The 25,503-nt window shown below is 37.8% G+C and overlaps 1 pseudogene; it reads right to left on the reverse strand.

The window, feature by feature from the left end:
* Positions 1–8,701: 8,701 nt before the first annotated feature.
* On the reverse strand, positions 8,702–9,814 carry LOC118844246 (annotated as a pseudogene).
* Between the last annotated feature and the right edge of the window lie 15,689 nt (positions 9,815–25,503).

Genomic DNA, 25,503 nt, shown 5'->3' on the forward strand with positions numbered 1-25,503 from the left:
GTGGGTTCTGCAGTTCTAGAATTTGTTCAGAGACATTTTTTAATCGGTGTTTGGAGGGTCCTGGTGGAGAGCTGTAGGTAAGTCTCTGCTTTCCAGCCATCATCTTGGCTCCACCCCACATTTCATGTCTTAAGCCTTCAATAATCTTTCTTACGCTCCAGACCTGCATCTTCAGCTACATATATGACACTTCCTCTTAGATACTTTACAGATACCTGAAAAACTCAGTATGTCCCAAACTAATCTTATTATCTTTTGCTCTAAACCTTTTAGTGTCATCACCATCTATTACATCTTCCATGTTCAAAGCATTGGGATTATTTGTGAGTATTTCTTCACTTTTACCTCTCACATCCAATTAGCTGCCAAGTTCTGTCAATTTTACTGCTAGAATGCCAGGCAAATATTTCTCCTCTCTATTTTTTTCTGTCACCACCCAAGAGGCTCTTATTACCACTACACTGTTAATTCCTTTCAGTATACAGGAAAATTCAGGAAGATTAGGAACATGTGTCATATAATCTTTGAATATTTCATAGCATCTAACAGAGCATTCTGCATATGGCAAATTCTTAATACTTGTTGAATTTTATCAATTTAAATTTGCTTTTTCTTGGTCTTCATGCTCCTTCCTTATCTATGCCTTGTTTTGCTCCATTAGCTTGTGACCTTCTTGAGATTAGGCATTATTTTGTTGTTGTGGTAGTTGTGGTTGTGGTTGTCATTCTTTGCACACCCAGCAGTTTTCACAGTGATTGCACATAGTAGGTTCTTAATAAATGCTCCTTGCCCTGACCACACAGATAAGTACAGTTCTATCATGAGTGAATGGCCTTCAAAATCTGCTCTGCTTCTTTTACAGGTAGAATTTTAGAATTTAGAATTTTAGAACTTCTCAGTTCTGGGTGAAATTCTACTATGAGGATCCTCTTACTATTTTCTAACACTACTCTATCCTTGATTGTACATGTCTAGAACAGTGAAAAGGCCATTATGGATAGAGTGCATAGTTAACATATAGGAGTAGAAGGAGATAAGTTTAGTAAGGTAGCTTGGGGCGGGTATTTATAAGATAAGGAATTCCATGTGTCCTGGGATAGAGTCAGGCTGAAGGAAATATAGGATTTTCAATGAGGTTCCAATTAGGTACAAATCTTTATTTTATTTCTGTGTCCAAAATTCTCTTATTTCAGGCTCCTTTCTACTCACACATCTACCATGATAGTAAAGACCTTCATCACTTCTTGCCAGGATTACTTTAATGGCCTGTTAATTGGTTCTCATGCTTCAATTTTCTCTCTACTTTTGCCTTTCTTTGTATATGCTGAACAGTACAGTACAGTACCAGTATAGTGCCTAGAATATAGTAGGTACCTAATGAATGTTCATTGACTGAGCAACTGGCACTACTGTCAAAAAGATTTCCCCCTAAGTGCAGTTCTGATTATGTCTTTGGCCTACTCAATAAAATCCAGTGATTTTAGCATTTAAAGCCCTTTTCAAGCTGGCTCCAAACCATGTGTTCAGTTTTATTTTACATTATGCCCCTCTTGTACCCTATGATCTAGCCAAACTTAACTTCTTTTTCTTCTGTACATATAAGACACTAACTCCTGTATTTGTATCTTTTTATTGCATATTCCATATTCCTGGAATCTACTCTCTCCTCACCTTGATTTCACAGAATCTCTCAAGCTCTATCTTATAAGTAAACCTTTCATGATCCCGTATAAGTGCTAGTGCCTTCCATTCCATATTATTTTGTACTTAATTGCTTTGTATTTATATTTTTATTCTTTATATTTATCCCATATATACATACATATGAACATATATATTCACAAACATACATATGTTAATATATCTAAACTCATTGATTCTAGGGATTGTTTCCCTCCTATTTCTAACTTCAGCACTTAGCATAGGGCCTGGGACATATTGTTTAATAAATACTTATTGATGGATCAATTGGTAATAAATACATTAAAACAAAGTTTTAGGAGCATGAATCTGCAATTCATGTTTTCCTCCAAAAGATTCTAAATATCAGTTGAAGTTCATTATTGGTAGAGATAATAAAGAGGAAAGAGATAAGTTAGTAGTCAGAGATGCCCAAGTCTCTGAATCATTATAACAGCGAATTTCCTGAAGTCCAAGAGGATAACACAAGTGATCTGGCTGTCCCTCCCTACCACTCAATTTACCAGCAGTTGTTCTCACTGGCTGATGAAAGGTCTCTCTGTAACACCTGTGAATTTGCCCTTTTACATAAGTCCATGTCCAGCTGTTAAATACCATATTCACCTGGCTGTCATTTGCTCCATTTTTTGGACTATGGCCCTAATACAATTTGCTTTCACCTCTCTTGTGACTCTGTTCCACATTTGTCACAAGGAATCAATTTCAGATTTGCTGAAGAAGTAAAAATTGTTTTCATAATGAACAGGGTGGGCTAGAAAGATTGATTTGGCCAGCCCAAATAGGTAGCCGAACTATCAGGCAAGTGGAGGGAAACGTAGGGGGAAAAAAGTACGCACAATGCCATTTGGTAGATATGGATCCAGAGAAGCATTTAAAATAAAAGATGACAGTTTTGAGTCTTATCAGGATGATAGACTTCTTTTCATTAGGAAGCAAGAGTGACAGGGAAGTTGGTGACTGACAACCATTTTAGAGCAATGACACCTTATCCTTTTAAAAATTCCCACCACTCTCCCCTCCCTCCTGTTAAAAGTGCTGTAGGGCACACACTGATTTATTTAAATGAATTAAAATTAATTTTGTTTTCAGAACATTTTGAGAATTTCACAATACTCCTTGAGATAATTGGAGGCATTCCAGAGTGTTAGGAAGCTTTTTTTTTTCTTTTCTTTTTTCAAGGGACAGAAATGTCATAGTGCAGTGGCCAGTGTGGGCAAAGAGTGTCATACAATTTTAATATACTTCATTCATGGCGCCTGGCCTTACTATAAGAATTTAATAAAACATTAGTTGATTATTAACAACAATAATAGCAAAAGCTGAAATTAACATTGTGTTTTAAGTTTGTAAAATGATTTCCATATATGTCAAATCATTAGATTATTTAATTTCTTATATGCCAATATTTCATAAAATGTGTAAGATGGTTTGGCAAATTTAGTATCTTAATTTTCCTTTTCCCTTTCAGGTTTGATTTATTATTTTTCTCATTTGGTAAATTAGATATAAATGTCAGACTAGTGACTGAACTTGGGCTAATATCTACAGATAATAAGGTCATGAGAGTTAGAGCTAAAAAAGAAAGAAACCAGCTTAATTGAACTGCTATGATCTGACCTAGCAAGAAACTAAAAGAGCCTAAGTGTTTGGTTAACAAATGTTGAGAGGGAGCTTGTAACTGAGATTCAAACCCCAGTCCTGTGAACTTTAACCTGCTTCATCTCACCAAGTCCATTTACTAGTAGTAAATGACTATTAGGAAATTAAAAACAAAGGTCATGCATATCCATCTCTTGTTAAGCAACTTTTTGTTGGGACTCGGGTCTCAGTTTATGGTAATCAACATTTCTTTCACTCTTCAGAAGTCAGAGGAAGTAATGAGCAATTCCACCATTCTGAACCTAGAATGCAAAGTCCAGCGTTGGGAGAGACCTCAGAAATGAGTGAATTCAACAGCTGCATGAATTCCCTCTACCTTATTTATGGTAAATGTTCAACCACGGCCCAATTCGATACAGTTTTCTATGTTGGGGAAACTACCTTTAAGTACATTTCACTTCCATTTCTGACAGTTCTCTTAGGAATTTTTTTGCCTTCCCTGCCCCAAGTCAAGTTGAAATTCTGGCACTCTACATACTCCTTTCATAGTTCCTAGTACTTCCCTATGGAGATAAGCCAATAGAAATCTAATCCCCCTTCCATGACAGCTGTTCACATACTTGAAACTTGCAGCTATTGTGCCTTTTCTTACATATCTGAATTTCTGATTTAGAGAGGACCTCAGTGACCTTTTTATTCCCAACCATGCCCAGAAAAGAATAATATTTAGCACTCATAGAGCATTTTCAGGTTTGCAAGAACACTTTACAAATATTACCTCTTTGGATGTTCACCACAGCCCTGGGAGATGCTAGAATTATCCCCATTTTGTAAATGAGGAAACTGAGGCAGGCAGAAGTTAAGGGATTTTTTCAGGGTCAGACATCTAGGGTCACAAATCTGAGACCAGATTTGAACTCAATTCTTTTTGACTCTAAGTATAGTGTAGCTCTCAACCTACTGTGCCACCTAGATGTCTCTAAAACATGCCCTGTATTCATCTTGCATTCAGTTGAAGAATGGCAACGAGAAGGAAGCCATTACCTTTCAAGACAGCCTATTTCATTTTAAATCCCTTGAATTATTAAAATTTTGGTCATGTGAGCCTATATTTTCCTTTTGGCTATATATATTACTATACTACTTAGCTACTCATAGTTCTTCCTTCTGCAATGAAATGGAATCTAAGTCCTCTGTCTACAGGCCTGCCTTTCAAATAGTTGAAGACATTTAAACTATTTGAAGTGACTTAAGCACCATTACAAAGATAGATAAATATCTGAGGCTAGGTTTGAACTCAAGTCTTCCTGACTTGATGTTTAGCATTGTACTCATTGTACAACTTGATTGCCTTGAGAGCTAGACTTGGAGTCAGGAAAATCTCAATTCAAATCTCACCTTAGATACTTACTAGGTATGTAGCACAGGGCTTGGGTGTAGGGTGTGTTGAAGGAAGCATAGTCCTCTGATGTGAGTGCCGCTGAGCCCTTTTCATGGCTGCTTACTACCTTTGGTGTCCACCTGGTCTACCTAATTCTCACCTATTATTCTAGGAAATTGTAGCATGCACAATGACCACACCCTGGGAAACAGTTTCTTCAATCCAGCTAAACCAGGTTGAGAGTAACCAAGGGGACTCAAATCTGCCAGTGAGTTGGGGGATGGGGGCATCTACCCCAAGCATGTGAAAAATTCCCCTGGTGGAATGGGTGAATGAGAACAATTTGTTTCAACAGCCATGAAGGTACCTGAAACAGGCACTGTGAAGCACTTAGAGCTTTGTTTGACATCGAAGATGACAAGAGCATCCACTGCATCTTGAGCCATTACCAGTCATCTTGACTCTGTACTGCCACTGTACTGGGATAACTCTGAAAGAGAGTGAGGCTGATGAATTCATGCAATTCTGCCTCACTGAAATCCAATTTATGCATAAATCAAAAGACATGATCCATACCATTTTAACCTATCTCAGAGTCCTGCGGTGACAGACAAGTGATGAAGAAGCAGGTGCAGATACACTGGGTGCTGTAGTCACAAAATTGCATATAAGTGGCCCAGGACAAAGGGTCATCTTCTCACTGGAAGCAGCAGTGGGACTTGGCAGCCACCTGGGTGTCTGAGCAGCCTTTTATGAATCATACTGCTGACCTCCTGGTGTGAGGAAGGGGCAACAATTGGTGCTTAAAAATTCTTTGTTTATTCAACCCTGGCCTGATGCTACTGCAGGCAGGGATCCCAATCTGTGGTCAAAAGACAAGAAAATGTACAAAATTTCTGCAAAGATGATTCCACTCACCAACTGGTACATAGAATGTGCACACACTTACAGACAATACAAAATCCAGGAGACCTGAAAGACAAACAGCCCTTGTGAGAGAACTCAGCAGGTATCACATCCAAGTAGTAGCCCTGAGTGAATAAGCCTGGCAAATGAAGACTAGCTTATTGAAGTTGAAACTAGTTACACAGTTATTTTTTTTTCTGGAGTGGCTGCAGTGATAGGGGAGCACTATAGGTTTTGCAATAAAAACCAATCTAATCAACAAGTTTGAATGCCTACCAAAAGGAATAAATGATAGGCTTATGACAATGTGATTGCCATTTGCAGGAACATGTCATGCCACCATTATTAGTGCCTATGCTCCCACCATGATGAACCCTGATGAAGTTAAAGAAAAATTTTATAAAGAACTAGGGACTCTCATCACTGATGTACCAAAAGAGGATCAACTTTTAATTCTGGTTGACTTTAATGCTAGAGTAAGCTCAGACGGCCAGATGTTGCAGGGAATCCTTGGGAGGAATGGAGCTGGAAACAGCAAAATCAGTGGTCACTTACTACTGAAGGCTTGTACATCTCATTACCTTCTCATCACTGACACTGTCTTCTGTTTACATAAACACAACAAAACTTTATGAATGCACCTTCACAGCAAACATTGGCATTTAATAGAATAGGTGATTGTAAGAAGAGACAGGGTATGAGAGTGACTAAGCAATGTGTGGTGCAGATTGATGGACTTATCCTCTCCAAGCTAAATATTCACCTTCAACAAAAATGGCATCCCCAAAGCAAAATGACTACCAGATGAATTGATGCCGACAGATTAGAGCTCTTCTCTGAGTGGAAACAGTTTGTTATTAATTTGGAGGGAATGTTGAGCCAATTCATAGTTGGCAACGGAGGAGGAGAAAAGGAGTGGGCAGCTTTCAGAGACTAGGTGTACAACACTGCATTTGTTCATCTGGGTCAGAACACTTGTGAACTTCAAGACTGGTTTGGATGAAAACGATAGGGAAACTCAAAAGCTGCCTAATGAAAAACAGGAACTCCACAGGGTTTACCAGCAGGATAGTTCATGCATCTCTAAGAAGGCAGTATTTAATTCCATCAAAAATAAAGTAGTAGCAAAGCTTAGAGAGATGTAGGCTTCTTGGCTCAATGAGAATGCAGCGGAAGTTCAGTTTTATGTTGACAGTAACAATCCAAAGCACTTTTATGATGCCCTGAAGGCTGTTTATGAGCCAAAGACCTATGATGCATTTCAACTATTCAGTGCTGATGGAGCCACATTGATTAATGTTAAGGACATGATCTCAAAGAGATGGACTGAACACTTCCATGATGTTCTCAACAGATCATCCTGAATCAATGCAGCAGTCATTGACTGTTTACGTCATGTCGAAGTCAATCCCCTGTAGTTGAAATTCCAACTAAAGAAGAGGTTTTGAATGCCAGTAGGTGCCTTTCGTGTGGCAAAGCACCTGGTGCTAATTCTATTCCAACTGAGATTTACAAGGTGGGGCCCACTGCACATACAAAAGCTGACTGAAAATTTCCAGGTTATATAGCAAGAGAAGATTAACCTCTAGGAGTGCAAGGACACCTTCATTGTCCATCTCTATAAAGATAAAGGAAATACATTGTCATGTGATAATCATGGGGTAAATTGGGGAGTGGCAGAGGTCTCTCTCTTAGTCATTGCTGGCAAGATTCTTACCAGAGTAAGAATAAAACTGGGCAAACTACTGAAACACTGGCTGCCTAAGTTTCTTCAGGGCTGCAAAGATCAAATGAGGTAACATATTTGCAGATTATTTATGTTTGACCAAAGTTGGTATTAAGAGCTAATCTATGGGATGAAAGAATCAAGATTTAGAATGATTTTGACAAGCTATAATGATTCATTGAAAAAAAATAAGATCTGATAGGGTACACTTCAATTCAAATAATCATCTTCAAAAATATAGGATAGGAGAGACAAGGTTTAACGACAAGTCCTTGAAAAAAGACTTGAAAGAAGGTACTAAGTGGACTGCAAGATCACACCACCCAAAAGTGAAACGTGGCATCCAAAAAGCTGATGAAAATTTTAGTTTGCCTTAGTATATCTATACTGTTTAGAGCTCTTTATTTTATGACCCTGGTTTACTCTTCTCTGCTTCAGCTACATCTATATTATATTTTAGTTCTGGCTACCACATTTTATAGCAATGTCAAAACAGGAAAGCAGATATTTTTTGAAGAACCCATACTGACTTTTAGTGATGGTCACTTCCCCTTTCCAACTTCTTGCTGGCATCTCAATGCAATATATTTCTAGATCTTTTTTGCCATCTGTCAATTTGAAGCTCACTAAACTATGCTTGAAGAATTTGATTTTTCCCTTTCTTAAAAACGTGGGTGTCATTTTTGACCTCCGGTTCTCAGGCACCTATACAATTCTCTATTACTGTATTATTATTTTTTTCTTTAATGTTTGTACTTTTATTTGAACTGGTTTTAAGTCAGTGTATAGGTAAAACTCCTCCCATCCCTCAAGTACTGGTGCCAATCTCATAAAACTCACTGGGAGATTGTAAAGTCTTCATTCACATCTATGTTGGGGTCAGGGAGGGAACTGAGGGGGCCATTCCTTATGGCTGACAATTTTTTAAAAAGGAACAAATATTAAGGGTGAAGATACAAAAAGTTTTTTCTTGAAGGATTACATAATTTACATGTAAAGCAATACCAATACCTTCCCCCTCCCCTCTCCCCATTTGGATTTTTGTTACATAGCTCCTTTGGTCTAGCAGAGGACAGCCTTCATAGAGGCTTGTAACTCTGTAACGCTACATTACACAATATATGGAATGACTACTAAAACAACAACAACAATAACGAATGTACAATCAGAGTCCTGAAGACACATTGTAGAGCTTTGGGGATGTTTGCCTCCCACATACTTGGACTGTTCATCACCTTCACTGTTCCAGTTTTTAAATCCTGAGTCAAGCACCAAAAAACAAAACAAAACAAAAACAAATAAAACCATGCCAATCTCATCTCTTTTTTGAACAATTATCATGTCACACGCTTTGACAAAAAAAAATTTAAAAATCACAAACAGCCCATTTAGAAGCATTTGTGGTGGACAATGGAGGGCCCAGATTCATCATACTCCTGCTTGCTGATTGACATCTGCTGGTAGGTGGGAAGAAATAACTGGATGGAGCCTTCAATCCCGACAGAGTATTTGCTTTCAGGTGGGGCAATGATCTTGATTTTCACTCTGCCGGGTGCTAGGGCTGGAATCTCCTTCTGCATCCTGTCAGCAATGCCTGGGTACATGGTGAGAACACCAGACAATATGGTATTGGCATGCAAATCCTTAGGGATATCAGCATCACTCTTCCTGATTGAGTTGAAGATAGTTTCGTGGATTCCACAGGCTTCCATACCTAAGAAAGATGGTTGGAGCTTCTGCACATTGGAACCTCTCATTGGCAATGGCGATAACCTGACCATCAGGGAGCTCATAGCTCTTTTCCAGAAAGGAGCTAGATGCAACAGTGGCCATTTCCTGCTCAAAATCTAGGGAGACATAACACAACTTCTCCTTAATGTCATGCACAATTTTCCTCTCAGCTGTGGTAGGGAAACTGTACCCTCTCCCAGCCAGGATCTTCATGAGGTAGTCTATCAGATCACAACCAGCTAGATCCAGATGGAGGATGGCATGGGGAAGGGCATGGTGGGCACAGGGTGGGTCACACCATCACTGGAGTCCATCACAATACCAGTGGTACTCCCAGAGGCATATGGGGACAGCATAGCCTAGATGGCAATGTTCATGGCTGGGGTGTTGTAGGTCTCAAACATAATCTGACTAATCTTTTCTCTGTTGGCTTTGGGGTTCAGGGGGAGCAGCGTAGGGTGCTCTTCAGGGGCCACACAGAGCTCATTGTAGAAAGTATGGTGCCAGATCTTCTCCATGTTATCCCAGTTAGTGACAATACCATGTTCAATGGGGAACTTCAGGGTCAGGGTACCACTCTTGCTCTGGGTCTCACCTCACCCCCCCCCACAAATAGCTGTCTTTCTGACATATACCCATCATCACACCCTGATGTCTAGGGTGCCTAACAATGGAACAGAAGAAAGCCCAAGGGGCATCGTCTCCTGCAAGCCAGCTTTGCACATTCCAGAGCCATTGTCAACAGCAAGAGCAGCAATATCACCATCCATGGTGAACTTTGAAGTAGCAAGTTTAAACCTTTAAGAAAGGGAGGAGGTGGTGCTGCACTGGGAGACAGGAGGGAGGCAAGTACGTGTTGGAAAGAAGATCTCACAGCTCTCTCTGTTACTTTATAAAGAATGATGGCTCAGCAATTAAGTTCAAATCATCTTTAATGTGATAAGCATGGCATGTAGATAGATAGATAGATAGATAGATAGATAGATAGATAGATGGACAGACAGACAGATAGATAGTGAATTCTTGTAGTATTACAGTGCAAGAGTATTTCTTATCAAGCATTTATTTTTAAATCACAATTATTTAATACTTTTAAAAGTGACAAAAAGTTGCAGGTAAAAAGAAGAATGCCTAATGTGTTCTCAGAGAAGTGAATAAAATTTTTCAATAAATAATGAGAGATCAGTAAATGGATAAGTAAACAAGCATGTAGATAGATGACAGATAGATGATAAATAAACTAAATAAATGTTCACCAGAGTTGGTTTCATTTTGCATCCAAAGGCAGAAAGATATTTTATTCTGTGAGTCACTTTCATTTTGTCTTTCAATGCTCATAGTCAGAGAAAGTAGAAAGTCCACCATGAATATAATTAAAATGCACATGTCAATTTGTGTGCTGCTGTAATGGATGAAGAATTACAGAATATCTATGACAAGTTGGATAAGATACTCTAAATAGTATCATCACAAACCTTCATTCTTTTTTTTACCTTGGTAGGAAGGTGGTCTGGGGACCATAAAGTCGAAACCATGCCTCAAGAAAATACAGTTTGTAATTAAAAAATGTAAGAAACTAAAATTTGTAGACTACCAACAAGTTTGCAAAACATGAATATTTTCTATAAGAAACAAGTCACCACTGGATATTGTGAGCACAAAAAAACAAAACAAAGCAAATTAAGATGAAACAAAAGATAAAATTAATTAATGTTATGTGACAGGATTGCCTAGTATTGCAATAGGAATTATTCCAGATTTGGCTGTTCAAAACCAGGCAAATCATTGTTGCAAAGGTTAAAATTAATACAAAATAAGGAGAAATGCTAAATATGGGCCAATAATGTTACATGTAAATCAACAATGTAAACTGAAAAAATTAGGAATGCGCAAAAGGTAATTTGTATTTCTAATTTTGAAAATTTCATTAAGAAATTTATCCTATGGGGGGGGAGGGGGGCCAAGAGGGCAGCTGGAAAGCAGGGACTTGCCTAAAGCTGTCCCCCAGGACCCTCCAAACACCTATAAAAATGGGTCTGAAGAAATTCTAGAACTGCGGAACCCACAAAATAACAGAGGGAAGCAGAGCTCCAACCCAGGACACCCTAGATGGTCCGTGGTTAAGGTCTATCACACTGTGCAGGGAGCAGAGCTGAGCAGAGTCCAGCATGGTCCCTGCCTGGACCAACCAGATCGGGAGCCGGGTAGAACAATGCTTAGTGCCCTGAATCAGTGAGCTGTGGCAGTTACCAGACTTCTCAACCCACAAACACCAAAGACAATAGAGAAGATTACTGGGAAAGACTGTGATGACAGAGTGAAAGGAGTTCTTGGTCAGCTACCATGCCGGGGGCAGCAGAACTGCTAAAGCTCTGAGGCTGCTTCCAGAGGTACAGCTGCAGTTGCTTCTGGCCCCAGGCCCACCCGGTGGGAGGAATTAAGCTGTGAATCAGAGCGGAAGTGCAGAGCCTACTTAGGACCTGAGTCCAGTCCGAGTTGGCAGTTCTTAGGGGAGAATGAGAGCTGCTGTGGCAGAGTTTGCTGTGTGGAAATAGCTCTGAAAACAACAGTGCAGCCCCTCAAGCTTGGAACATAGTACTCTACTCTACAAACAGTCATACCCCAACGAAAAACTCAAGGGTCAAGTAGTTGGCTGGGAACATGGCCAGGCACTGAAAACAGACTCAGATTCAGACTCAAACTTTGGAATCTTTCTTTGGTGACAAAGAAGACCAAAACATACAGCCAGAAGAAGTCAACAAAGTCAAAGAGCCTACATCAAAAGCCTCCAAGAAATGCATGAACTAGTTTCAGGCCATGGAAGAGCTCAAAAAGGATTTGGAAAAGTAAGTTAGAGAAGCAGAGAAAAAATTGGCAAGAGAAATGAGAAGGATGCAAGAAAACCATGAAAAACAAGTCAATGACTTGCTAAAGGAGACCAAAAAACATACTGAAAAATACACTGAAGAAAACAACACCTTAAAAAATAGACTAACTCAAATGGGAAAAGAGCTCCAAAAAGCCAATGAGATAGAATGGGGTAAATTATCTTTCTTAAAAGTGGCAAGAAAAAGTAGTTCTGTTGGGAGGGAACAGGGGTCAGGTGATGGGGAATGAGTGAATCTTGCTCTCATCAGATTTGACCTGAGGAGGGAATAACACACACACTCAATTGGGTATCACACCCCACAGGAGAAAAGGAGGAAGGGGATAAAAAAGTGGGGACAATAGAAGAGAAGGCACATGGGGGGAGGAGGTAATGAAAAGCAAACACTTTTGCAAAGGGACAGGGTCAAGGGAGAAAATTGGATGAAGTGGGATAGGATAGGAAGGAGCAAAATAGTTAGTCTTTCCCAACATGAGTTTTGTGGAAGGGTTTTGCATAATGATACACATGTGGCCTATGTTGAATTGCTTGTCTTTTGAGGGAGGGTGCGTGGGGAGGGAAGAGGGGAGAGAATTTGAAATGCAAAATTTTAAAAGATGTTCAAAAAAAAAGTTTTTGCATGCAACTAGGAAATAAGATATACAGGCAATGGGGCATAAACATCTATCTTGCCCTACAAGAAGGTAAGGGAAAAGTGGATGGAGTGGGGTGACAGAAGGGAGGGCTGACTGGGGAATGGGGCAATCAGAATATATGCCATCTAGTACTGGGGGGGGGTAGAAATGGGGAGAAAATTTGTAATTCAAAATCTTGTGAAAATTAATGTTGAAAACTAAAAATATTAAATAAATAAATATTGATCAAGTAAAAATATGAAAATAGTGGAAAAATGTTTTATCTTTAATTTCATGAGTCTTAGTTTCACTGGACTGTTTGTCTTTTTTGGTAACATGACAGAAAAGTTAAATGACAAATGTTGGAGGGGATGTGAAAAAACTGGGACACTAATGTAGTGTTAGTAGAGTTATGAAGTGGTCTAACCATTCTGGAAAACAATTTGCAACTATATTCAATGGACAATAAACCTGTGTATACCTTTTAACCCAGCAATGTCACTACCAGACCTGTATCCCAAAGAGATGAAAGAAATAGAACAAGGTCCTATTTGTACAAAAAAAAATTATTGCAGGTCTTTTTGTGATGTCAAAGTATTTGAAATCGAGGGGATGGCCATCAATTGTGGAATGGCTGAATTCATTGTGGTATTTGATTGTTATGAAATGACTAGTTTCAGAAAAACCTGGGAAAACTTTCATGAACTGATGTAAAGTGAATTGAGAACAACCAGGAGAATGTTGTACACAGTAACATCAATATGGTGAGGATGATCAACATTAAAAGACAGCAACTCCGATCAAGACAACGATCAAAGACAACTCCAAAGGACTTATGATGAAACATAGTATCCACCTCCAGAGAGACAACTGATGACCTCCAAATGTAGATTGAAGCATACCTTTTTAAAAAAAAATATTGATTTTTTCTTCTTTGTTTTTTCTTTTGCAACATGACTAATATGGAAATATATCTTCCATGGCTTCCAATATATAACCAATATCAAATTGATTGCCTTCTCAAGGAGGAGGAAAGGATGAAAGGAAAAGAATTTGGAGCTCAAAAATTTAAAAACAATGATTATTAAAATTTAAACATGTAATTGGGAAATAATTAATGAAATAAATACAAATAAATTAATTATTCAAATGCCTCTTTATCACAGAATATCCATACCTTTTTTCATTTATGACTAAATTCTTATTTGCAGAGTATGCTACCCTGGTCTGTATTCTTTTAAAAATATTATTCCCTTCATGTCTTTTGTGTTATTCAAATTCCCTTTTGATTGTATTTAGAGGCCTTTTTCCTAATCACTTGCTAAACTTGTTTCTGAATGGAATTGTTAAATTAAACCATTATACGACTTGGAATTTATATGTTTTTTTTTTCTTTTCTTCTTGTTCTAGAAGTGACATGAATTCTTTTAGTTGTTATTTCACTTTCTCTGTCAGAAGTTCTGGGCAGTTCTCTTCTATTGTTTCCTGCATTATGATGTTCAGATTTGCAGCCTTGTATTTTTTGGGGGGGGATTCTGTGATCATTAGTTTGTCTGTATGCATTTTATCTTTGATATAAGTATGCTTTGCTTAGACATTGAGCATCTTTTCTTTCAATGCTATTGTTTTTTGCTTCTATTTTTTCAATTGTTTTTCACTTCTGTGTATTTGTGTTGCCAATCTATTTTTTTCTTTTATTTCTTTGGTTAGAATTGCCATTGCAGATTCCCACTGAAAAACTTCTACTCTGTCAATCTGTATATCTATATCTATCTATGTATATGTATATATACATGTATATATATACATATATATATACACATATGTATATCTATCCATATCTATGTTTCATTTCTGTTTTAAATCACCTCAGGAAATGTGTTGTGTTCAATGATCCCTTGAAATCTCATGGAGTCCTTTGTTTCAAAATGTGTTGGATCATTTCCCTTTGTTTAGCAATACTTATTCATAGATGCCTAAACTTGTTTACTAGATCTGGAGATCATTTTTTCTTCTGCTGATGTGGTTTTCCTTGTTGATTTATTATGTTCAAGGTATTTTAGATTTCTTTTTCCTGAAAGAATTTCAGGCTTTTGTTTTCTTTTTTCCCTTTATTTTCCCATATTCCTCACCTTCTGGCTCATTCCCATCTGATTGTGATTTCCCTTGGGCCTGAATCACAAAACATATTAGCCTCTCCCATATTAAGACATTCAAGGTTCAACAGTTTAGGAATCTGACCCAAGATACTTTTGGTTGGTCACTACTGACCCTGGTTATATGCTGGTTGGTCTCTTTCCCTCAGCATTAGTGGAGTACTGAACAGTTCCCCATACCAAACATCCTGCTGTGCTCCCCCTTTTCCTCAGTTCTATAGACCAGCATCAGCAGCTCAAAGAGCTGCCACAAGGGTGCTACAGGGATGCTTTCTGTTGTTTGGATCTCCAAGGTTGTGAAAGGAGTATGTGATTCAATGTGTAGTAAGCTCTATTTGAAGCCCAGACACATGTCCTGCCTCATTTCCTCTGTTCTTCCACTCTTCTACAGAGAGCAGAGATACTTTGCAGCACAAAATGCTATTGTTACCTTGGATACCAAGGCTTCAGGGAACTTCTGTTGCCTTAAAACTAGATCTTAATAGCACTGAAAGGAAAGGATCATGGCAGTGAGGTGAGTTTATGGCAAACTCATATGTTGGGTTATTGGGTCTACCGTTGTGGTCTTACTGCCTATAGTACGGTCAATGTTGGGAGTGGAGCTGGTGAATGAGGTCAGGATAGGTGTCTCTTATTTTTTTTAATTCCTAGTATTCTGGATCATGGAGATGGCTTACGTTGGTTTATCATTGGTACATAATTTCTGTTTTGTAGACATTTAATAGGTCATTGGTATCTGAGAAAGTGTCTAGTCCTCCATTTATTGATTACATGGCCTAGCCTAATATGTCGTTTTATGAATTTTTTGTTACTTAAATACACACAGAGGTTCTAGCATAGTGCCTTGTGTACACACACTCACACACACACACATACACACGTGTGTGTATTAATGTACTTACAAATACAAGTTTGATAAATATTCATTAAACAAACAAATAAATGGAATGGCATATCAAGCTCCAGTCTTAGTAGTATCATATGTGCAATATATAATGTGGTGCTACAACATTTTCTCTTTATTCCTCCCCCTCATATTTAAGCTATTGTGGAAATTGTGGCCAATACAAGGTTTAAATGGAAATATATGAGACTGATAAGTGAGAAAGAAAAGAAAGAAAAGACCTACAGGTACAAAAGCAGTAGCAACCAGCCCAGGGGAGAGAGATTTTTCAGTTTTCCATTAATTTTACATGGAGAATACTCAGAAATATGAGGTTCTTTCTTGAAAAATTGATAGATGGGAAAAAAGCAGTACAGTACCATAAGATCACCATGAAGAATAGGAAGTTGGAAAGAGAGAGAGGAAAATAAGTGAAAGAAGGGTAGTGAGGTACAGTGAGAAGGAGAATGGTGAGTAAAGAGGAGAGGAGAAAAAGAAATACCTGTATACACCCCCATACTATTCAACTAGCAGGCAGCAGAAATGCAAGATGGAGGGTGGTCCAGGGTAGGACCACTTTGTTAGCAGAAGACTGAACCAGAGAAATATTTATATTTAATATTAAGGTTGAAAAACGTGAGGAAAGACAGACATCCAGGCATGGGAGACACAACATTTACACATCTTTCTATAGTTATAAATAATTCCTGGGCATTAAAAAAGCATCAAAAATGTTGCTTTTCAATTGGCATGCCATGAAAAATCTGGTTGTTGGATGTTTTGTGGTGGAGCATTGGCAAGGTACTTTGGAATTTTCCATCTAATATTGAAAACTAAGAATTCTGCATTGTTTCATCACTTTAGCTATTTAATGCCAATCTTGAACTTACTAAGAGCTTTAACATACATCACTTTGAAAACTCAGCAGTTTGATGGCTAACAAGAGAGAGAAATGATGCATTGACTGCCTCTGTAAAAAGTAGTAAATTGTTATTATGATGTAACTTTGAGGGTAAATGAGCAAATTAGTACTTACTTCCATATTTGGTTGACCAGGGAAGAATACAAAAGACTAAACTTGAAAGAGAACAGGTATTTGAAGGTGCGACCTCAAAGTTGATTCTCTATGTAGAGTGAATCATCTTAAGTTGTTGGGGAGAATGGTTTCTAGGGCAAGTAAAAATCAGGTAACCCCTGGCTCTATGCCTAGCTGATAAAGCCCTGTGATAAGTCTCAGTGCCAATCCTCATGGAACAAGACTAGAATCTGGAAACAGCAATAACAAGCTCTGCAAGATGCATATATTTGAGCATTGTACTCATTAGCAGACCTCAGTAGCACTCAGAAGAAAAAAACAGACATAAAAAAGTTGCATAGAGAGCAGTCAATAGTACAGAGGTCAAGTGTGAATGGGATTGATGGCAAGCCGCAAAGTATTTGCTATCTGGATGTGTCTTATGCTCTTTCCAAATAATCCATAAGCAGTTCAACCCTTACCCTCTACAGTCTTTTTCCTACACTGTCATCTCTTTACATTGTTCCATATGCATTCCTTGTTTAATTGCTAACATGCTTCTCTTTAAATTTTCTCTTTTCTTTGTATGTTTTCCCCTATCTTCTTTAGTTCAGATATATCTGGTTCTCTCTGACAGACATTGCATAGCTGGTACCTCGCTACCCACTCCAGTGTTGTTTGTTTCATCTTACATGTCTTCTAATATACTTGGCCAAGAGGAGGAAGTGTGCATCGTGTATGTGTGTATTTGTGTGTCTTTGTTATTAATGGCTGTACGTGCAAGGAATTTTGGTGTTATATTCTATTTTGTTTTCCTAAATTTTATGGAAGACAATTTCTTCTATATTATAATGAACCTTGTATTTGTAAGTAGTGGGTCTCAGCATAGCAGTTGATTATATTTGCATATATGTCTGTGGGGGGGTATGTATGTATATATATGTATGTATAGATATATGTACATTCACAGACATGTGTGTATATCTATATCTATTTATATCTTTCTACCTATCTATCTATATCCCCAGGACTCCTTGGTGACAATGGCAAACTAAGAAAATAAGAAAATTTCTAAAGTGTACCTGAATTTACCATGCCATGAGAAATGTCCTGTCCGAAGAGATAAAAGCTATACATTTCCAACTGGATAAAAGATTCAGTTGTACCTTTGAAATCACAAAGCCATACCACAAACTAACCTTGACAAAGTACTACAAAACCCTCAGTCTAATATTGAAAACTAGGAATTCTGCTTTCCTCCATCATTTTAGCTATTCGATGCCAACCTTGAACTTAATAGGAGACCTATCATTTAGAACTTTGAAAACTCAGCAGTTAAAATAGTTAACAGGAAAGGAAAATGATGTATTGGAAGTGGAAGCCATTACCACCACACATTATCTTTTCTTTCTGTATAAATCCATTTCTTCCAGAGTTTAAGAACTCAGTTCTCATAATGATTCAATAAATATAAACTTAAAAAAAATCCACCAGAATCCCAGTAGCAGAAACAACATTACAATGCTAATACAGTCGGTAGGAGGCCACAGTAATCCAGATTACCATACATAACTGTCTCATGGAAAGTAATTTGACTTTTATTGTCCTTCTAAATGAAATTATTACATGATCTATAGATTATTGAGCCCCGTGGCAATACAGGATGGTGAGGTACTATGTGCATCTTTGCCTTGATGAGAGTAAGGTTTATAAAACAGTTTGCACATTAAGAGTGAGTAAAGAAGACAGTAATACTTAGCTATAATCCAGTGTGACTAAATAAATTACTTACCAGCAACCATAACTATGACAGGCAGAATGCTGCATGCAAAATATTTATTCATTAACAACATGTTCTAATGAAGACAGAGTATTAAAAAGTACTCTCATGTGAGACCTGACAAATTTGAGATGATGAGCTAACTCCTCTTCTGTTATTGCCTTGTTCTGTCCCCCTAGTTATTCCCTAATCAATCCACTACTGAACATATCCCATTTCATAGGAGTTGTTATTTTATTGCTCAGGGGACATTTCATTTTCCCAGCAAATTTGCCATCTTCTTGATAAAGAGAAAAAGAACAGTGATGATTTTGAATTTGTAGCCTTGGATCCAAGAGAAAGGTTTAGGATCACTGGGGAGGTTGTTTATTAAAAATACCTTTTCAAAAGGGAAGTAAGGGAAGTACTATGTAGCTGAAGTCACAGAATAAGGAACTGTCTAATAACTTCCTTTTGAGCTATCATCTTCCTGTAAACACCCAAGTTATTACTGTGTAACAGTGAGTAGCAAAGGTACATTATAGTTTGAATCAGATTCTTCATCATATGGCACTATAATTTAAAGAGAACTGCATAGCCCTAGGTTTCAGAAGATATAGCTAGAGTAGGAATTTGAGCTTCAACACAAGTACATTCATATGGGAGGACACTTTCTTCTGTAGCATTGCAGAGACAACCACTACTACTCCTTGATAGACTCTTTTGACCTGTGTGCCTTCAATGGGGTGAGGTACATGGGGAGTCATCCCTGAGAGAGTGGGGAGTTGTATTCACAGGTAGCAGAAGTAATGTTGGGAGGGGAAAAGAAGTTACCCCATCTCCTGGCAGGACTGCACTTGTATGTAGACTGTCTCTCTCAGACCCTGACTGTATTGCTATATCTTATCAGAAGAATTGATACCAGTTCTGGAATTTTTCATTATGACCTGAAATTCTCATCTCCACTGCATAACTACCCAACTATATTGCCTTGAGCAAGAGTGAACACATCTAGGCTGCTGTTATTAAAAGAAGGAAGATACAAAGGATTTTAGAGTTACACGATATAAGTTAGAATCTTAACTCTATTACTCACTGCTTGTGTTACTTTGGATGAGACACTTCACTTCCTGGGTCTAACTTTCCTGATCTGGAGGTAATTATCACACTAGCTGAGTTTGGGGTGACTAAGTGGCAGGAGTGGTCATTTCCAGACATCTGAGACTATAGACATGAAAGACAACTTAGAAGATTGGCAGGAAAGTCTATTACACCAGGGTGAGCATGAATCTGAGTACAGCACAGACTACTCTGGCACAGTCCCATCCCCAGCAAACCAGAAGCAGGCCTTGGGAGCCACTGAATCTGCAATGGCAGTAGCTGATTCTAGAGCTCTCAGCCCACAAATGGGAAGAGGTTAAACAGCTGGATATAAAGAGATTACAGGGGTCTCTTTGCTAGAACTGAGGCACGGTTCTGTTGCTTTGTCCATCCTTGGATCTGGGTCATAGTCATGAGGATGACAGTTGTGGGGTGAGGAGGAGCACTAGCACATCAGAGCTTGCAGCCACAGTAGAGCAGGGATCCCCATCACAGTTCCAGGGAAGAAAAGAGTGTTTGTGGTCAATCACAGACCTATGCACAGCCCAGGAGTATAGTAAGCTCTCATTAGATCATACCAACTTAGAAGAGCTGAAAACTTATAGGTTCCTACAAGTATCTTTGAAAACATCTGAAGAAAAAACACTGAAGTACGGGACAGTGTGCCCTCCACTCTGGAAGCAGAACCCCACTTTAGCAAAAACTTGAAAGTCAAGTAACAGGCTGGGAAAATGAGCACACAACAGAAAAGTAATTCTGACAGTAGAAAGTTGTTATGGTGACAGAGAAGATAAAAACCAACCCTCAGAAGAAGATAGCAAAGTCAAAATTCCTATATCCAAAGCCTCCAAGAAAAATATGATTGATCTGAGGCCATGCAAGAGCTCAAAAAGGATTTTGAAAATCAAGTAAGAGAGGTAGAAGAAAAATTGGAGGATAAATGAGAGTGATGGAAAAAAATCATGAAAAAATGAGTCAACAGCTTGGTAAAAGAGGCATAAAAATACTGAAGAAAATAACACCTTAAAAAACAGACTAGGCCAAATGGCACAAAAAGCCAATGAGGAAAAGAATGCCTGAAAAAGTAGAATAGGCCAAATGGAAAAAGAGACACAAAAATTTAGTGAAGAAAATAATCTCCTTAAAAAAGTAGAATTAGTCAAATGGAAAAGGAGGTACAAAAACATACTGAACAACGTAATTCCTTAAAAATTAGAATGGGGCAAATGGAAGCTAATGAAGAAACAATAAAATAAAAGCAAAAGAATAAAAAATAGAAGACAATGTGAAATATCTCATTGGAAAAAAACTGACCTGAAAAATAGGAGAGATAATTTGAAATTTATTGGACTACCTGAAAGCCATGATAAAATAAAAAAGAACATAGACATGACTTTTCAAGAAAATATCAAGAAATACTATCCTGATATTCTAGAACCAGAGAGTTAAATAGAAATTGATACAATCCAGCAATCTTGAAAGATATCCCCAAAATGAAAATTCCAAGGAATATTGTGGCCAAATTCTAGAGCTTCTGAGTTAAGAAGAAAATATTTTAAGCACCCAGAATGAAACAATTCAAGTCTCATGGAGCCACAGTCAGTAAAACACAAGATTTATCCCCTTCTACTTTGAAATATCAGAAGGCTTTGAATAAGTTATTCCAACATGGAAAAGGAACTAGGATAACAAACAAGAATCACTACCCAGCAAAAATAAATATAATCCTTCAAGAGGAAATGGATATTCAAAGAAATAGAAGACATTCAAGCATTCTTGATGAAAGATCAGAGGTGAACAGAAAATTTGACTTTCAAATACAAGACACAAGAGAATCATCAAAAGATAAATAGGAAAGAGAAATCGTCAGAGACTTAGTAAGGGTAGACTGCTTACATTCCTACATGGGAAGATGATACTTTTAATTCATAAGAACTTTCTCATTTTTAAGGCACGTAGAAGTATACATATATGTATATGTATATATATATATATATATATATATATATATATATATATATATATAGAGAGAGAGAGAGAGGAGAGAGAGAGAGAGAGAGGGGGGGGGGGGGGGGCATGGGTATGAGTTGAATGTGAAGGAATGCTATCCAAAAAAATAAAATTAGGGAGTAATAGATAAATGTACTGGGAGAAAAGGAAAGGAAAAGGTAATATGGGGTAAATTGTCACACAGAAAAGAAGCAGGAAAAAACCTTTACAATGGAGGGAAAGAGTGAGGAGCTGAGGGGGAATGAGTGAACCTTACTTTCATCATTTGACTCAAAGAAGGAATAACATACACACTCAATTAGGTATAGAAATCTTTCTTACCCTACAGGAAAGTTCAAGGGGAAGGGGATAAGAGAAAGGGAGGGAGGTGAGAGAAGGGAGAATAGATTGGGGAAGGGGGTAGGCAGAAGCCAAACACTTTTGAGGAGGGACAGAGTGAAAAGAGAGAAAAAATAGAATAAATTGGGGCAACAGGATGGAGGGAAGTATGGTTAGTAATACTAACTGTGGGAAAAAATGAAAAAAAGTTTCTCTGATAAAGGTTTCATATCTAAAACATATAGAGAACTGAGCCAAATTTAGAAAAATAAGAGCCATTCCCCCAATCGATAAATTATAAAAAGATATAAACAGCTTTCAGATGAAGGAATCAAAGCTATCTATAGCCATATGAATCATGCTCTAACTCACTATTGATTGGAGAAATGCAAATGAAAACTAATCTGAGGTACTACCTCATACCTATTGAATTGGCTAATAGAACAGAAAAGAATGACAAATGTTGGAGGGGATGTGGGGAAAATGAGACATTAATGCACTGTTGGTAGAGATATGAACTGATTTGGATGCCCATCAATTGAGGAATGGCTAAACAAATTGTGGCACATGAATGTAATGGAATACTATTGTGCTATAAGAAATGAGAAGCAGATGGACTTCATGAGAACCTCAAGAAACTTACATGATCTGATGATGAGTGAAGGGAGCAGAACCAGGAGAATATTATACACAACGACAGACACATTGGCATTGCTTCTGTGATGACTAACTGATAGACCTGGCTCTTCTCAACAATGCGAGGTACTAAGACAGCTCCAAAAGACTCATGATGGAAAAGACTAACCACATCCAGAAAAAGAATTATGGAGTCTGAATGCAGATTGAAGCAAACTATTTGCTCCCTCTTATTTTTTATTTCATTTTATTTTTGGATTTGTTTTGTCTTTCTCATGACTCATTTCATTGTTATAATTCTTCTTTACAACTTGATTATAGGGGAAATAAGTTTAATGTGAAAGTATATGTAGAAACTGTATCAGATCATATGCCAGCTTGGTGGGGAGCGGGGAGGAGACAGGGAGAGAAAATTTGGAACCTAAATACTTGAGCAACTCAGTGTTGCAAACTAAAAATAAAATAAAAATATGTATCTAAAAAAAGAAATGATGAGTAGGATGCTCTCAGAAAAACCTAGAAAGACTTACATGAGCTGATGGAGAGTGAAATTGACTGTGCACAAAGTAACAGCAATATTGTAAGATGATCAGTTGTGAATGAATTAGCTATTCTCAGAAATACAATCATCCAACACAACTCTGAAGGACTTATGAAGAAAAATGCTATCCATGCCCAGACAAAGAACTGATGGTGTCTGAATGCAGATTGAAGCATACTTTTTAAACTTTATTTTACCTGAAGGTTTATTTATTTTTTGATTGATGCTTTCTTTTACAACAGGGCTATTATGGAAATGTTTTGCATGAGTACACATGTATAACCTATATCAACTTGCTTGCCTTCTATACTGTTAGGGGGTGTGAGTGGGGCGGAAGGAAGGCAGAGAGTTTGAACTCAATTTTTAAAAGGGAATGTTAAAATTGTTTTCACATGTAACTGGGTAAAATAAAATACTAAATAAATTGGAAAAAACCCTTTTAGAGGGGAAAAAAAGTCTAGCTGAATTCAGAAGGCCTTACCTCCTCTGAAACAGGATGTATAACATGGATTCCCAATTTCTCTTGTGGTTATATTTTCAACATGTCAGTTAATGTCGGGAACTTACTTCTTGAACATTCTTTTGTTCTCTGAAGGTCAGTGGGTAATATTTCCTTTCACTTTTTCTGTGCTATTTGTTGTCATTGTTGTTATTTTTGTTTTATCCAAGTAAGCTTATTTACAATACATTTGTTGAAATGAACTTAATTTTTTTTCCTCCCTTTGTCCTAACTCAGTAGGCTAGTGGCACAGCAGGCTAGCTGTGAGGCCTCCATCCCAAGTGCAGCAGGCTAATTGCCACCCCAGGAACCAGCACATAAAAGGCATGAATGGGCCAGGCAACCCCAGAATAGTAGACAAGCCACCAGCAGCTCAGGATCCAGAGTAGAAAGCCAGGGACCAGCCTCCTGGCCCCCAACACAAAAAACTTGGAACTGTGCCCTCTGTGCCCTAGAAAGAGGGCTCAGCTTTAAGAAATGAGAAAAAAAAAACAGAAAAGAACCTTTACCATAGAAAGCAACTATGGAGACAGCAAGATCATAGCACAAACTCAGAAAAGGAAAACAAACTCAGGATGTCTACATGTGAAACTTGAAAGGAGAATATGAATTGGTCTCAAGCCCAGATAGCCTTCTTAGAAGAGCTCAAAAAGAATCTTAAAAATCATATGAGAGGTAGAAGAAAAATGGGAAAAGAAATAAGGGATATTCAAGAGAGTGCCACTGGCTTAGAAAAAACACAAAAATTGACTGAAGAAAACAATTCCTTAAAACATAAAATTGGCTAAATGGTGTGAACAATCCACTTTAAAAAAGAGAATTTGCCAAATGCAAAAGGAGGTATAAGAGCTAACTCAAGAAAATAATTCCTTAAAAATTAGAATTGGGCAAGTGGAAGGTACTCTATGAGATGTCAAGTCAGTCAAACAAAATCAAAAGAACGAAAAAAAGGAGAAAATGTAAAGTACTTCATTGGAAAAAAAACAACTGACCTGGAAAATACATCCAGGAGAGATGATTTAAGAATTATGGGGCTACCTGAAAGCCATGATCCAAAAAGAGCTTGGACAGCATCTTTCAAGATATTACAAGGAAAATTGCCCTGATATCCTAGAACGTGAAGATAAAAGTCATTGAAATAATCCACCAATCACCTTCTGAAAGATATCCAAATTGAAAACTCCAAGAAATATTGTAGCCAAATTCCAGAATTAATAGGTCAAGGAGAAAACATTACAAGCAGCTAGAAAGAAACAATTCAAATACAGGTAGGATTACACAGGACTTAGTAGCTTCCACATTAAAGGACTGGAGGGCTTACAATATGATCTTCCTGAAGGCAAAGGAACTCGGATTACAACCAACAGTCAAGTACCCAGCAAAGGTGAGCATACTCTTTCAGGGTAAAAGATGGCTATTTAATGAAATAGAGGACTTTCAAACTTGCCTGATGAAAAGATTAGAGATGAATAGAAAATCTGATGTTCAAATACAAAACTCAGCAAAAGCATAAAATGGTAAGCAGGAAAGAGACAAAAAATATGTTATTCAACAAGGTTAAACTGCTTAAATGCCTAAACAGGAAGATGATACTTGTAACTCTTGAGAACTCTATTAGGGCAGTTAGAAGGGGTGTATATAGAAAGAGGGCATAGGAATAAGTAGACTTTTATGTAATAAAAAACAATTAAGAGGTGAAAAAAGGATTGTACTGAGAGAAGATGAAAAGGGGAGGCAGAAAGGGGTAAATTATAACGCATAAAAAATGCCAAAAAGGATGGGGTTTGAACTGTACTCTCACTGGATTTGGCTCAAAGAGGAAATAACATACACATTCAGTTGGGTATAGAAATATATCTTATCCTGTAGGAAAGGAAGAGAGGAAAGAGGAGAGAAAAAGGAAGGGAAGCAGATGGAAGGGAATGTAGAAATAAGAGCAGAAGTGGTAGGGGACATGGGGATAGAAAAAGAGAAGGTGATAGAAGGGAGGACAGATAGATGAAAGTGATGGTCGGAAGCAAAACTCTGGTGAGGAGGGAC

This window comes from Trichosurus vulpecula, chromosome 3 (genome assembly GCF_011100635.1).
Source record: "Trichosurus vulpecula isolate mTriVul1 chromosome 3, mTriVul1.pri, whole genome shotgun sequence".
In the NCBI taxonomy this organism is placed as follows: domain Eukaryota; kingdom Metazoa; phylum Chordata; class Mammalia; order Diprotodontia; family Phalangeridae; genus Trichosurus; species Trichosurus vulpecula.